At 42.2% G+C, this 13,639-nt stretch overlaps 1 protein-coding gene across 1 annotated transcript in view; it reads left to right on the plus strand.

The window, feature by feature from the left end:
* The window catches only part of TTC29 (tetratricopeptide repeat domain 29), a 125,266-nt gene that overhangs the window by 92,784 nt on the left and 18,843 nt on the right, over positions 1–13,639 (plus strand). The window lies entirely within an intron of this gene.

The raw sequence follows: 13,639 nt of genomic DNA on the forward strand, positions 1-13,639 counted from the left end.
CTGTGCTGTTCACTGGCAGCTTCTCTCCTAGCAGCAGTGTCCACACTTCTTTAGTAGCAGGCTTCTAGGGGTGTTAGTTGTGATACACACACACACACACATACACACACACACACACACACTCAAGTAAATCTGCCTGTGCACCAGTGATTGCATTTTTGCCATAGAGCCAGGGGCCCGAGACACCAGACCCACCAGAGTCACAGTGAGCATGTGTGGGTGCTTCTGATGACCAAATTCACAGCCTGGAGCTTGCAAGTGTTCTGCTTCTGAGCTCGAGCAGAAGAATTTTCCATAGTGCTTTATGCAACTTGATTGTCATTATTTTCGAAGAACTTAAATCATTCCTGCCATCACCTTTTGATTGGCTATGGCTTTGAGGTTACTGAGATTTCCCCTCCCCCATTACTTTTTGCCCTGGGGAACTTCTAGGAGACAGTCCCTGCATATGCTAAGCAACCCAGCATGTTTACCTGATCATTTTATTGTTTTCAAAACAGAGTCATTCCTTTGGGGTGGGAAGGAATTAGCCTGAGAACTTCCAGAGCCCAGGAAGGGAGGAGGACAGTATCAACAAGGAAATAAAAGTGAACACGGAAATGAAAAGTGAACACAGAGATGAGAAAGGGAAAGATCCCTGCCCAATGATATTAGAGTCCCTGGTTGCCCCTAAATTGGGCAGAAGCTAAATTAGATTGGGGTGGGCTTTATCCCATGAGATCAAATGAGCCTTAACTGATAGAACAGATACATAAAACGAATGTGTCTTTGTGTTCTTATGACTAGAATTGTACCTAAACCTGTCATTTACATGCTTTATTTTATGAAATACACGAACCCCAAGAGGAAGGTATTATTTGATGCCATTAGTATATTCTATTTGCCCTTACTTGCAATTTCCTTGCTTGCATATTCTATAAGTCCTTACTTGCATATTCTATTTTGCCCTTACTTGCATTACAAGGGCTCTGGATCTTGAATAAGATAACCTGTTTGCAGTCAGCAAGTCAAATCTGGAGCCCCGCCTCTAACTGCTAGTGGTAGATTTGTCAAGAAGACCATTCCAAACTTATCCCCTGGGTCTTATCACAAAGTTCACATGTGAATTTTTAACAGCATCTTCCTCTGTTTCTCTTAATGTTGACATAGTAACATTCCTTTATTGTGGCCAGTAGAAATGATTCGCGAAGAGCACTTGAAACTTTCTCTGTAGTGTACATAAAAATATATTTATGTGTAAGGCCATTATTCCTAAAGTACCCAGTGTCTTCTTGCTTCTGAAGCAAATTTGCTGTCGAAAAGCATCTCTTAAGAAATGCAAGGGAGAGAACATAAACAGTAGCATTTGTTAGCTATTTGGTCGAATAGTCTAGAGAGCAAGAATATTTATCGCTGTGGATAAAAGTGATATGAAGTCAGGGACAATTCAGTCCTCTCCATTACCACCCCAACCACTGTTGGTCGGATAGAATGATTAAAAACACAACGTCTAAGTCATTTTATCGTTGCCTGAATCCCACTCTGGTTCACAGCACTTTTTCTTTTGTTTCGAAGCCACCCCTGGTGATGCATAGGGCTTTACTCCTAGCTCTGCACTCAGGAACCCCTCCTGGGAGTGCTCAGGGGACCATATGGGATGCTGGGAATTGAACTCAGGTTGGCTGCTTATCAGGCAAGCCCTCTACTTGCTCCAGCCCCTCATACCACTTCTACTGCTGTGCCCTTTTGGTGACTGGCTTTACCTCTCTGTGCCTTCTTTTCCTTCTTTGCAGCTTAGGGATGACGACACTGGTACTGAACTGATAGACTGGTTGCCAGGACTAAACAGGTTAATATGTACAAAGCTTTTAGACCCATGTATGGTAAATTGCACTGAATCATTAAATGCTGCTGAATATTATCCAATAGGAAAAATGTGGTTTGCTGGTTTGGTGCCAGCATTAGGCTTCTCTTGCTGTCACCACTGATTTACCTGATTGCAGACAAATGTCTTAGCACCAGGCTTTGTAAAATGAAGATGATATTTATTAAAATAGCTTGTTGATGAAAATTCCAGTGGAGCAGTAAAGAGATAATGGTTTATTGGGCCTTATTATTGAATTGCAAATGATTTAACTATACATTGTTCCTATATTTAATTAAACATATTCATTTTCCCTATGAGCTTATATTAGCTTACAGCAGAGTGACTGTTTATAACGTTCATTTTCTACGTTTATGTTATCACAGATATTACAAAAATAAACATTTCCCCTTAAAAATATAATGTAAATAAGCACGAATATTTCTCACAAGGTGGCAAGGCTCAAATCACATTTTAATTGGTCCTGGTCATAGATTACAGGGGAATAGAAAAACACTCTCCAAGCAATCATTATGATCTGCAAAATTTATTTTGAAAATATCAGACAAGACCACCAATTTGGGATTCAGACATACCGGGTTCTGGTTGTGGTTTTGTCACCAAATTCTTTGGCATTGGACAGGCCCATTAAAACTGGTTCCATTTCCTTACCAATATTGTTGCAAGACACCAGGGATATAATGTTGGTAAACAACAGGCACATGACGCATAAAAGGATCAGAGCTCTAGATCCCAGATTTTGTGGTCCTATTCCCTGGTAAGATGCTGGCATTGAGACGGAGGGAGAACTGAATTCGAGAGCTGTCTCAGAGATCACATGGCCTGGGTTTGGTTTTAGAGCTTCTTATACCAAGCCCTGTTCTTCACCCCTTGAAGATATGACACAAGATACTTATCCTTGTAGTCATCCATACCGTGGTTGAAAATCACACCAGAACTGTTGAACGTGGTAAACAAAGACGGTAAGCTTGTGACCATAAGCAATGCAGACAAAAGAAAAAAATCCAATCAAGGAAGTGTCTGAGTGCATGGCTGGTGTCAGATGTGCAAAACGGATCTTCAGAGGAGGCCTCGTAGAGGGGTTACCTTTTGAGGGAAGGCTGAAGGTTGACGAGAGGTTAGTTAGCTAAACAGACATGTATGGGATGCACCTTCCCTCCCTGATCTCAGGGAGATCCACCATCGTGCTTAACAGCAAGGACTGCCACGTTCACCAATCCTAGTTGAGATCCTTTCTCCTGAACTCTGGTTCTGTCTAGACAGACATAATGGCGAGTGTCTACACCCTAAGGTGGTAGTGAGCTTAGGAGGCAGGAAAGCAGTGTCCGAGGAAAATTCAAAGACCCCAGCATCAGAGAGATGCGGTGAGGGCACGGGAGAAGGAATCAAAGAGGGACACATCCTAAATCAAGGCTTTTGTCCCCCTGAGTATAGAGGGGGCATTACAGGCAGAGGAGGGACAACAAACACTCCACGTTGACTCTTGTTTGCTGTTGTAATTAGTCTATGGAGGAAAGAAAATAGTATCCAGGAGAAGCTGAAGCTGTAACCAAGCTTGAGTTGGCCTCAAGAGAGAATGGGGGACCCTTTTGTCTGTCAAGAGACATTTGAATAATTATAACATGATTCAAGAGGCAAACAAAATTATCCACTTACAATAATGATGCATTTTATATAAGCTTATGTGACTGTGAAAGCACAAAAAAAAAAAAGCACGGGAAAGCCTGACAAGCTACCCATGACAAATTCAATATGCCAAACACAGTAACAACAAGTCTCACAATGGAGACGTTACTGGTGCCCACTTGAGCAAATCGATGAACAACAGGAGGACAGTGCTACAGACAGTGACTGTGAATTATTAGTTTTTTTAATTAGTTTATTAGTTTATTGAATAATTGCATGTTTTTTAAAAATAATTTTTATTAATGAATCACCATGAGGTACAGTTACAAACTTACACACTTTCATGCTTGTGTTTTAGTCATACAATGATCGAGTACCCATCCCTCGATCGGTGCCTATTCTTCACCACCAATGATCCCAGTATCCCTCCCACCACCCCCATCCTGTCCCCACCTCCACCCTTCCCAGCCTCTATGGCAGGGCATTCACTTTTGTTCTCTCTCTCCTTTTGGGTGTTGTGGTTTGCAGTAGAGGTATTGAGTGTCCATCATATTCGGTCTATAGTCTACTTTCGGCACACATCTCCCAATCCAAGCGGGTCCTCCCAACACCCTTTACTTGGTGGTCCCTTCTCTATCTGAGTTGCCTTTTCCCCCAGCATGTGAGGCCAGCTTCCAAGCCATGGGGCATACCTCCTGGTCCTTATCTCTACTATTCTTGGGTGTTAGTCTCCCATTCTGTTACTTTATATTTCACAAATGTGTCACTCTCCATTTCTGAGTACCAATAAGCAGTAAGAAAATACCAAACATAATGGTAGTTTTCTAGATTGTGCTATGTAACTGAATGCTTACTCTAAGAATACTACTAGCAATTTGTTTTATTATTTGATTTGCAGCTCATATGTTATTTCTGTGCTGATCAAAGGCATCGGTTATAAAGTATCAAATAAATCATACTTCTAAATAAACCACTAAAGAGTGTTAAATTGATTTAAGTGATTTTGGGAATATTAATGTTTAAAACATCTCTGTCCCAAGACTCTTTATGACGACCTATAGCAATAATAACTATCATTTCATTCTATTATTTTTCATCTTATAATATTACATAGTAAACTGTGTTTTTTTTTAAAAAAAAAACTATTTTTTAGCACCGGAATATAAGTAAAAAAGAGGCACTTATTTATGTTTGAATAGCTTGAATTTTATTTAGTCAATAAAAGGATAGGGCTGGAGCCATAGCACAGCGGTAGGGTGTTTGCCTTACGCGCAACCAGCCCGGCCAAGCTGGATTCGATTCCTCCGCCCCTCTCGGAGAGCCCTGCAAGCTACCGAGAGTATCTCGCCCGCACGGCAGAGCCTGGCAAGCTACCCATGACATATTCGATATGCCAAACACAGTAACAACAAGTCTCATGATGGAGACGTTACTGGGCCCACTCGAGCAAATCAATGAGCAACGAAGGACCGTGATCTGGACCGTGAATAAAAGGATACTCAATCAATGCATTTATTATTCTCTTTGCCTAGGTTGGGATGAATAGAGTGCAGAGTTTTTTCCTCGTATTAAAGAAAAATGTTGGTGCTGAGCGATAGCACAGTGGGTAGGGGTTTGCCTTGCACGTGGCCCACCCGTGTTTGATCCCCGGCATCCCATATGGTCCCCTGAGCACCGCCAGGAGCAATTCCTGAGTGCAGAGGCAGGAGTAACCCCTGAGCATTGCCGGTGTGACTCAAAAAGAAAAAAAAAATGTTGCCTTCCTTTCCCTTTCTTTATTGCAGTATATTTGAGTTTGCAGGGACTGGGGACACTTCCAAGCAGTGTTCAGGACTGCTGGGGAAGGGACCATGTGATGCCAGGGGTAAACTGAGGTCGGCCTCAGGCCAAGCATGTGCCTTCACCCCACACTATCTCTCCCGCCCCTGCAGTAGTTGGATTATTGAGCAGCATGTATGCCAAAAATACATTCAGAGAAAATTTCCTACCTTCACAGTTTTGCACTCTGAGCTTAGCTGAAAATATTCCATAAACTGCACACCTGGTTTTTATAAAACCTTTGGAGCCGGAACTGGTTTGCAGGTATCACTGTGTTCAGTGCCTTATCAAGATGTTTCTCCAGGGGAAGGGTCCGGGCGCCCCAGAGACTCCCCCTTAGAATCTGGGACTTCTTGGGGCACGTGGACAGCTCCCCGACGGGCCACACACAGCCTGGGGCTCACGGTACAGGCATTCAAAGACACCCCCGACTCTTACCGCTTCTGTCCACACCCAGGTCCCCGCCTTACCCAGAGCCGCCGCTGTTCTGCCCGGCCTCCTTCTCGATCCTTCCGCCACCTCCCTGGCCCTCCCTGTCCCGTCCATCTGTTGCCTGCTCCGATGCTTGACCGGGCCCCCCTTGCTCAGCACAGCCGCCTGCCAGTCACTGCTCAGTGCTGAGCCGCCACGCGGGCTTGTTTTGTCAATAACCATTTATTTGTTGCTGGAATCGTCACAGCCGTTACATCTGACCTCCCTGTTTCATCAATTATGGATAGATTATTGCATGGGAACGTGTGCAGGAGCTTGTTGTGGGGCTGCCCCCACCTTGTTGTGATGAGCCCTAAATGGTTGTTTATTATCAGGCCAAAACTCTGTTTGGGGGCAGGGGTTCCGAATGATGCAGACCCCTCCCTCCTAAGAGCACCCCCCATGACTTTGCATCACTCTTCAGTTCCCCAAAGGTGTCAGCCATGTATTACTTACACTGGTCACTAGTTACTAGAACCTACTGGATGGAAGCACACACGGACTCACTTGCGCTCTCAGCATCACTGTCTGAGAGGAAAAGGCTTATAAATTGCTTTCTTGTCTCCTCAGTACCAGGGAGAGGATGATACACAGAGCCTCCTTGGAGTGCAGGAGACACTCCCCCACGTATGTTTGTTAAAGACCTGTGTTGGATCCCTGCTACCTCATATGCTCCCCCAAGCTCTAAAAGAAGTGATCCCTGGTGCTCAGGAGTAAGCCCTGAGCACCGCTGGGTGTGGCCCAAGAATGAACCAAACGAACAAGTAAAACAACATGCAGTATATTATTGCATTTTAACATGGTATCTGCTAAACTTTGTTACATATAGTATTTTATCTATCTCTGATGCAGACCATGAAACCTCATATTACATTATATTTTATACACTAGCTATACCCTGTTTTAAGATAGCACAGCAGTAGGGCGTTTGCCTTACAAGCAGCCAACATAGCCGACTCCAGTTCGATTCCTCCGCCCCTCTAGGAGAGCCCGGCAAGCTACCGAGAGTATCTCGCCTGCACGGCAGAGCCTGGCAAGCTACCCGTGACGTATTCGATATGCCAAACACAGTAACAACAAGGCTCAAGATGAAGACGTTACTGGGCCCGCTCGAGCAAATCGATGAACAATGGGAGGACCGTGATACACTAGCGATTACACTAATATTAATGTTGCTGCAGCTGCTTCCGTACCGGAACTTTCCAAGGGGTTCTGCATATTCTTTCAGCAGTACTCAACATTAGCATCAGACTAGGAATCAGAGCACAATGAAGAGCTTAAGTTGCTATCCTCACAGCATTTCCGTTGAAGAGAGACAGATATTAATAAGTAGATGCCTCGAGCACAGGGCCAGTGTTGAGTAGCACAACACGTTGACATTGCTGCTTTGGTGAAGGGAGTGACAGCCCGTGTTAGGTCAAATTAGACTTGACCGGGACCTCGTTTGATTCCATCTGCCACCAGCATCTTTCAGCTCCACCCAGATAAGAGTTAAAATGACTGCCTGTTAAGATGACTGCCCACAGGGCTCACACAACCGTTGGTCACACTTTTCACCCTCCCACGAACACCACCCAGGGGACCCTGAGCATTCTGAGTTTCAAAATTATAACCAAACTTGTTTGCTCTGAAATCTTTCCTGACAGGTGAAGTCTCTGACCATTACATAGTGTATCACAGAAATTACTCGTGTCCACGCACCTGTTGCTCTACTGTTTCTCACTGAGAAACACGAAATGAAAGACTTCAGGTCATTTTCTTGCTTTTGCTTGAGACAACCCTTTCATCTCTCGGCACATCTCCGTTGGATTCTTATGGTGCAGGGGGATTCGTTCAAATCTCTCAAATAAGGGAATTGATTGTAAAGATTCCTAGGGCAAATGAGATCAGATTCCCTCACTCTGTTCATTTATCTTTGAGCTGTTTCTCACTTCTGCCTGCCATTATCAAGCACTAAACTAGTCTGAATATATGGGGAAACATGACTGTATTAACTGACCACTGTGATCTTCTATTATACAGAAATTTTTATATCAATTCCCCAGTAGATTAGAGGCTGCCTTTGGTCAAGGGCCTCGTAGTAAGATATAAAACAAAGTCCTCCTATGAATTTTCCTGGTAGGAGGTTAAGGACACAGAAAATTTCTTTTCAAGGAGCTATAAATACAAGCCCGGCAAGCTACCGAGAGTATTCGATATGCCAGACACAGTAACAACAAAGTCTCCAATGGAGACGTTACTGGGCCCGCTCGAGCAAATCGATGATCAACGGGAGGGCCTTTACCTTTACCTTTACCTTTACCACTTTGTGACTGGACTGGACAGGATAAAGACTTCCATGCTTTCTGAATTACAGTATAGAGAATAACAATTGAAAATGAGGATAGAAATTCTTCATTGAGGTCTCTGATGAAATTAATGTAAAAGTATAATGAACAATTTAGAAAAAAGCAATTTTAAGCAATATTTTCAATTTTACTGTTGAGAAATGTTTTTTAAAACTAAAATGGAATTCTGTTTTATTAGTTTGAATTTTTAGCATTATTTGTATGATGGATGTGTAGAAAGAGAGTTTTAGGTGGAAGAAGATTCTTGGAAAAACTTGAAAGCTCTTGAAAGTGCCATGTAACTTTCAACATAGAGATGATGAATTCTAAGTTTTTTAAATTCGCAGTTAACCCTGAATTGCATTAACTCCTTAACAGTTGCAGATTTTGTCTTCTCTTATTGCTTGTTTGCTTTGGGGTCACACCCAGTGATGCTTAGGGGTTACTCCTGGCTCTGCACTCAGGAACTATTCCTGATGGTGCTCAGGAGAACTATATAAAATGTTGGGGATCCAATCAGGCTTGACTGGTGCGAGGCAAGCACCCTACTTGCTTGACTATCATTCTGGTCCAACAATTGCAGATTATAAAAGAAGAGCATTCGTCATTACGTTTTTAAACTTCATTGTTCAATATGTATGAATTATAAGTTCTTTCTTTTTCCAACTCCTTCCTCTATAGAGAAGGTTTCTAAAAAAGCAGTTCCTTAAGAGAATGCAAGATTTTTTAAATGGAAGCATGAATATAAAGCTTCCACTGAACTAAATGACTTATAATTTTGTTCTCTTTTTAACTTTTATTTTAGTATTTTTTGTTATGTTTTGTTTTGATCCCTACCTGGAAATACTCAGGGCTTACTCCTGACTCTGTGCTTCAAATATTCTGTTAGGGGTTTAGGGAGGGGACCATGAAAAAAATTTGTTTTAAGTTTTTCAAAATAAAAATAACTTTGGGTCAGGGGATGTGGCTGAGTGGTAGAGAATGTGCCTTATGTGTGTGAGACACAAGCTATGGTTCCCTGTACCACAATATAAAGGAACAGGTAAATTAATGTAGATGTATCTGGGACTTTAGAAACAAGGATAATTCATTGAAAACAAGTAGACCTTATCTGAAAGTATTAAGTTTGTCAACATCAAGTACTTTGGAAAGGGAATTCTTGATCATTTGGTCTTGCCTCATTGTCATCTTCCACACTTGAAAACTGACACTCAAGGTAATATTCTCATATGGCTAAAGGGGTCAGATTATCTGATGCTCACAGATCCTTTCCAAGGTCACACACACTGAGCTCATGGCAAAAGATAAACTCAGCCTCCTGTCTGAACTCTCAGTTCTTCTGCACTAGATGATATAATCTTCATTTTAAATTGGGCGATGGAAATCAATGTGTGGTCAAAAAACACCTCTTAACACTCCCCTCAAAACCTGCTTTCTTTATGTGTAAAAAAAGTGCCCCCCACTGGCGGAGGGATGGGTATTCGATCATTGTATAACTGAAACCCAAGCACAAAAATTTGTAAATCTACAACTGTACCTCATGGTGCTTCACTAATAAAAATCTAAATTAAAAATATTGAATTAAAAAGAAAAAAAGTGCCCCCCCCAACTGTACCTGAAACTACTGCCCTAACGTTATTCAAGCACCCCCAAGGGCACTATCACCCAATTTGAGAAATAATGGTCTAAATGATGAGTGATTTATTTCAGGGAGAGAGTGTACATATTCCAATTAATCATTAATAATACTAAGGTTAAAATATTCCAGTATTTATGGTTATACTTTCAGCAGAATGCAAAAGATGCTCAACTCTTTTCCATGCTTTTGCAGTTTGAGCTTAACTGCTTTTGTGTGTCGTAGCTTACAGACCGACACCCTTGATTGTTCTCGGGGCTCATTCAGCAGAAGGTCTTTGGAAGAAAAGATTGCTGATTCTATTGTTTGTCAGCTGCTGTCCCTCTGCAGAGAGTGTCTAAAAGCCTTTAAGTGGTGGGAGACCAGGTCTTCGTCCCCTATTTTTATCACCCACTCTTGCCCATCGCTGGCTCCAGTCAAATGCTCTGAGCGCGGGTGCTGTCCGGTCTGGTCCTCAGCCTGTGACTGCAGTGCTTGTCAGAAATCATTAGCCACTGATCCCTTTGACTAATGTTGCAGTTGATTGTCTGAATCATGTTCAGACACCGCAAATGAGGCAGAAACATCCTTTCTGCTCACCAACTGTGAAATGGCTAAAGGGGGTCAGATTGCCAGAAATCAGAATGAATGTATTTCCAACAAGATTTGACAATGATTTCAAATTTGATTTTTTTAAAAAAAAAATTTACATTACTTAGTGCACAGTCATAGATCCGTGGCATTACTTCCCCTCCTTTCGTATGTAATGATCAATGTACCCAACCTTCATTATGCAATGACAGAATTTGGCATTTGGAGAAGAGCTGTATAACAAAATGTTAGCTGTGTTGCCCTTTTGTTTGGGGCAGGGAAGAAAGAGGTAAACGTTAGACCCCAGGCAACAGACATCTAACTTATTTCCAGAGAAATCTAATAGCCATCCCTTGTATGGTTTTATCACTGTTTGCTTTTTACTCTCAATTCAGACTATCCCAGGTCACTCTCTAAGTTAGGGTCTTGGAAGAAGGAAAACAGTCACCTTTTGGTAATGTGAGTGCTTCTGCATGGAAAGGGAAGGAATTTCTCTTGTGTTTTTCCTCTGAACACACTCTTGACTTGTAGGTGGCGGTTAAAGATTTTGCTTCAACGTATTTCCCCACATGACCCTCGACCTAGGGGCAAGCCTCCGGTTTTCCAAATTGAGAACTGTTCAAGTCAAGCTAGATGAGGGTTTCCCAATAGTGACATTCACATGACGGACTTGTATAATTCTTTGATATGTGTAGGTGGGGGAGGAGGTCGCTATTGTGGGAATTGGAGTGTATTTAGTGGCATCCCTAGCTTTTATCCGTTAGATGCCAGCAGCATGGTATCCAGTTCTCACAACCTCCAATGTCTCCAGACTTTGCCACAGAGCCCCTGGAGGGCAAAATGATCCCCATTTCAGTTCCCCTGAGTTAGAGGAGTACTTGGAAAAATTGAGCAATCGCATCATTCAAATCTTGACTAAGTGCCATTAACTTTCTTGTATTATGGAACCTTATAACATTCCCTTTTCAGATAGACTTTATTCGTTTCAGTTGTTTTGCCCAAGGAAAGCGGCTCAGAAGGATTAAGTCACTTGACACATGTCACTCAGCCCGCCTGGAGACCCACATGATTCACACACCAATGACATTTGGAGAAAATGTGAACAGCCAGAGATAGATTTGGTTATGGCAAATGCCCTACCCCCTCACCACCACCACCATGCCTCAGGATAGAAGTCTCTACTGATTTCAAATATTGATGAATAAATAAACAGAGCAATGGGGAAGAGGGGTGGCAGGTAGGGAGGAAGAGTGGTAAATTAATAAATGAAGGGAAACTACCTTAAATTCTAAGTGAAGATTTGAGTTCAATGACATTTTTACCAAATGTCTTTGTCAAATGTGCCTCATACTAAAGCTTATCTTAGATGGTGGTTTCTATGTGTTATTTTCCTACAGAAAAGTTACAGGTTGGCTCACCAAATAGGGCACAGAAGCTCATTTAAACTTCACATCAGTTCATGCCAGAGAGAATTCATGCGATGATCAGTTCCCCCACTGTGCTGCCTTGGGCTTTGTGTTGCTCCCTTGCTGTTCATCTTTAATACTCAGAGCCAGGAGGAAGCTCAGAGCATGGCTAGATATTGCCTACCACCACCACCCCCACCACCCAAAAAAAGGAAAAGAAAGGGGGGTGAAAGGTTCTTGTCTAAGGGAACATTCAGATGCTCAGATTTTTAAGACATGGCTAGCTTTTAAAGATAATCTTTGTTCCAATTTATCCTGCTACACACATTACATGGAATTACTTCATTTCACTTTGCTAGATAATAGAAAACACCACACAGAAAAAGTGATTTAGGCTGGCAAATATCCTCTTTCTTATTTATTTATTTATTTACTTACTTATTTTGTTTAGAGACCACACTCAGTGATGCTCAGAGTTTTCTCGTGGCTCTGCACTCCAGGATCATGCCTGGCAGACGCAGAGACCCTATGAGTTACCAGGGATCGAATCCAGGTTGTCTGCGTGCATGGCAAATACCCTACCTGCTTTACAGTTGCTCTGGCCCCTGCATTCTCTTTTTAAAAACTGCAACTTCTTCTGGCAGAGTTAATGATCTCTGAGTCATTTACCTCTAAGTATGAATTCATTTAATCAACTATTGTTCATCTATCAGATAGCTGAGACAATTTCCCTGGGGATTGGCGTCATGAAGCAAACATGTAAGACAGGGGAGTAAGAGTTCCAGAAGGGAAGAGGCCAAATGCCAAGTTATTTCAGGACCTTTTCCCAAGGCACTCAGGCATTGTATGGTCCCTTAAACACCACGAGAAATAACCCCTGAGCACTCAGCCAGGAGCAGCCCCTGAACACCACCTCCTGTAGCCCAAGACCAATGTCAAGTCCTATTGGACTCACTCTTGATGCTGTCAGTAGATGCTGGGGAGGAGGGAAAGAATAGTCTCAAGTTTATAAAAGAGTCACAAGGAGATTTAAAAATAAGTGTCAGCATGTACCAGAAAGGTGGCATATTGGTATTCTGTCAATATGTCCCTCGTCAGCCACACGAAATCCAAATGCTCCAAGGTTTCACCTGCCAGGAATAGAACATAGTGAGGGTAAAGTGAGATTAAATCCTGGTCTCCTGACCCCTCCCTCCGTGGACCCTCGGAACCGCCTCCTCCTGGCAGCAGTCCATAGGGGTAGCTCGGTCCTCCCTCGCCCTGACTCACTCCCCCCAAAACAGTCAAATGTCTTTCACTAATTCTGTCTCAGAAAATGTGCAAAAAGGATTTCCATAGAGGTCTTTGGAGAGTTCCTGTGTCCTCATGTGTGTAATAGGCTGGGTCAAGTAACAATGAAGGAAGAAAAAAGAGAGGGATTTTTGTATTACGTGTTTTCCCCCTGCTGACACTAAAAAGGAAAAAAAAAATCAAAGGGAAAATTACCCCACACAGATGATGTCAGGGTTAAATTAAATTAAGATCATATGTTTGACTGTGGCAGTGGTAATCTTTTGATTATTGAAGAGATTGTTGGTAATGAAATACATTTGTAAGAAATATTTTTAGTGTATACTGAATATGTTTGCAAACTGTGAGCTATGCAGCTAATAAAATGATAGATTTAGAAATTGCCTGGCACCTAAATTCACGCTTTTCAAGCAGCTATTTATAGAAAGAAAAGTGATATTTAAGCTACCGTAGTAGAAGATTATCAGCTGCTTTATATTACCTTAGGTAATAGTGCCATATTTTAAAATAATGTTGCAAGCCATTCAATTATTTATTCACACCTAAGTTATAGAAACTGGAAGATTTTTTTTTGGATAGTGTGGGAAAAGAATTATTTTTACAAAAGTGAGACCTCACTGTCCTGGCTTAA

This window comes from Sorex fumeus, unplaced genomic scaffold (assembly GCF_029834395.1).
Source record: "Sorex fumeus unplaced genomic scaffold, SorFum_2.1 ptg000039l, whole genome shotgun sequence".
NCBI classification, from domain to species: Eukaryota; Metazoa; Chordata; class Mammalia; order Eulipotyphla; family Soricidae; genus Sorex; species Sorex fumeus.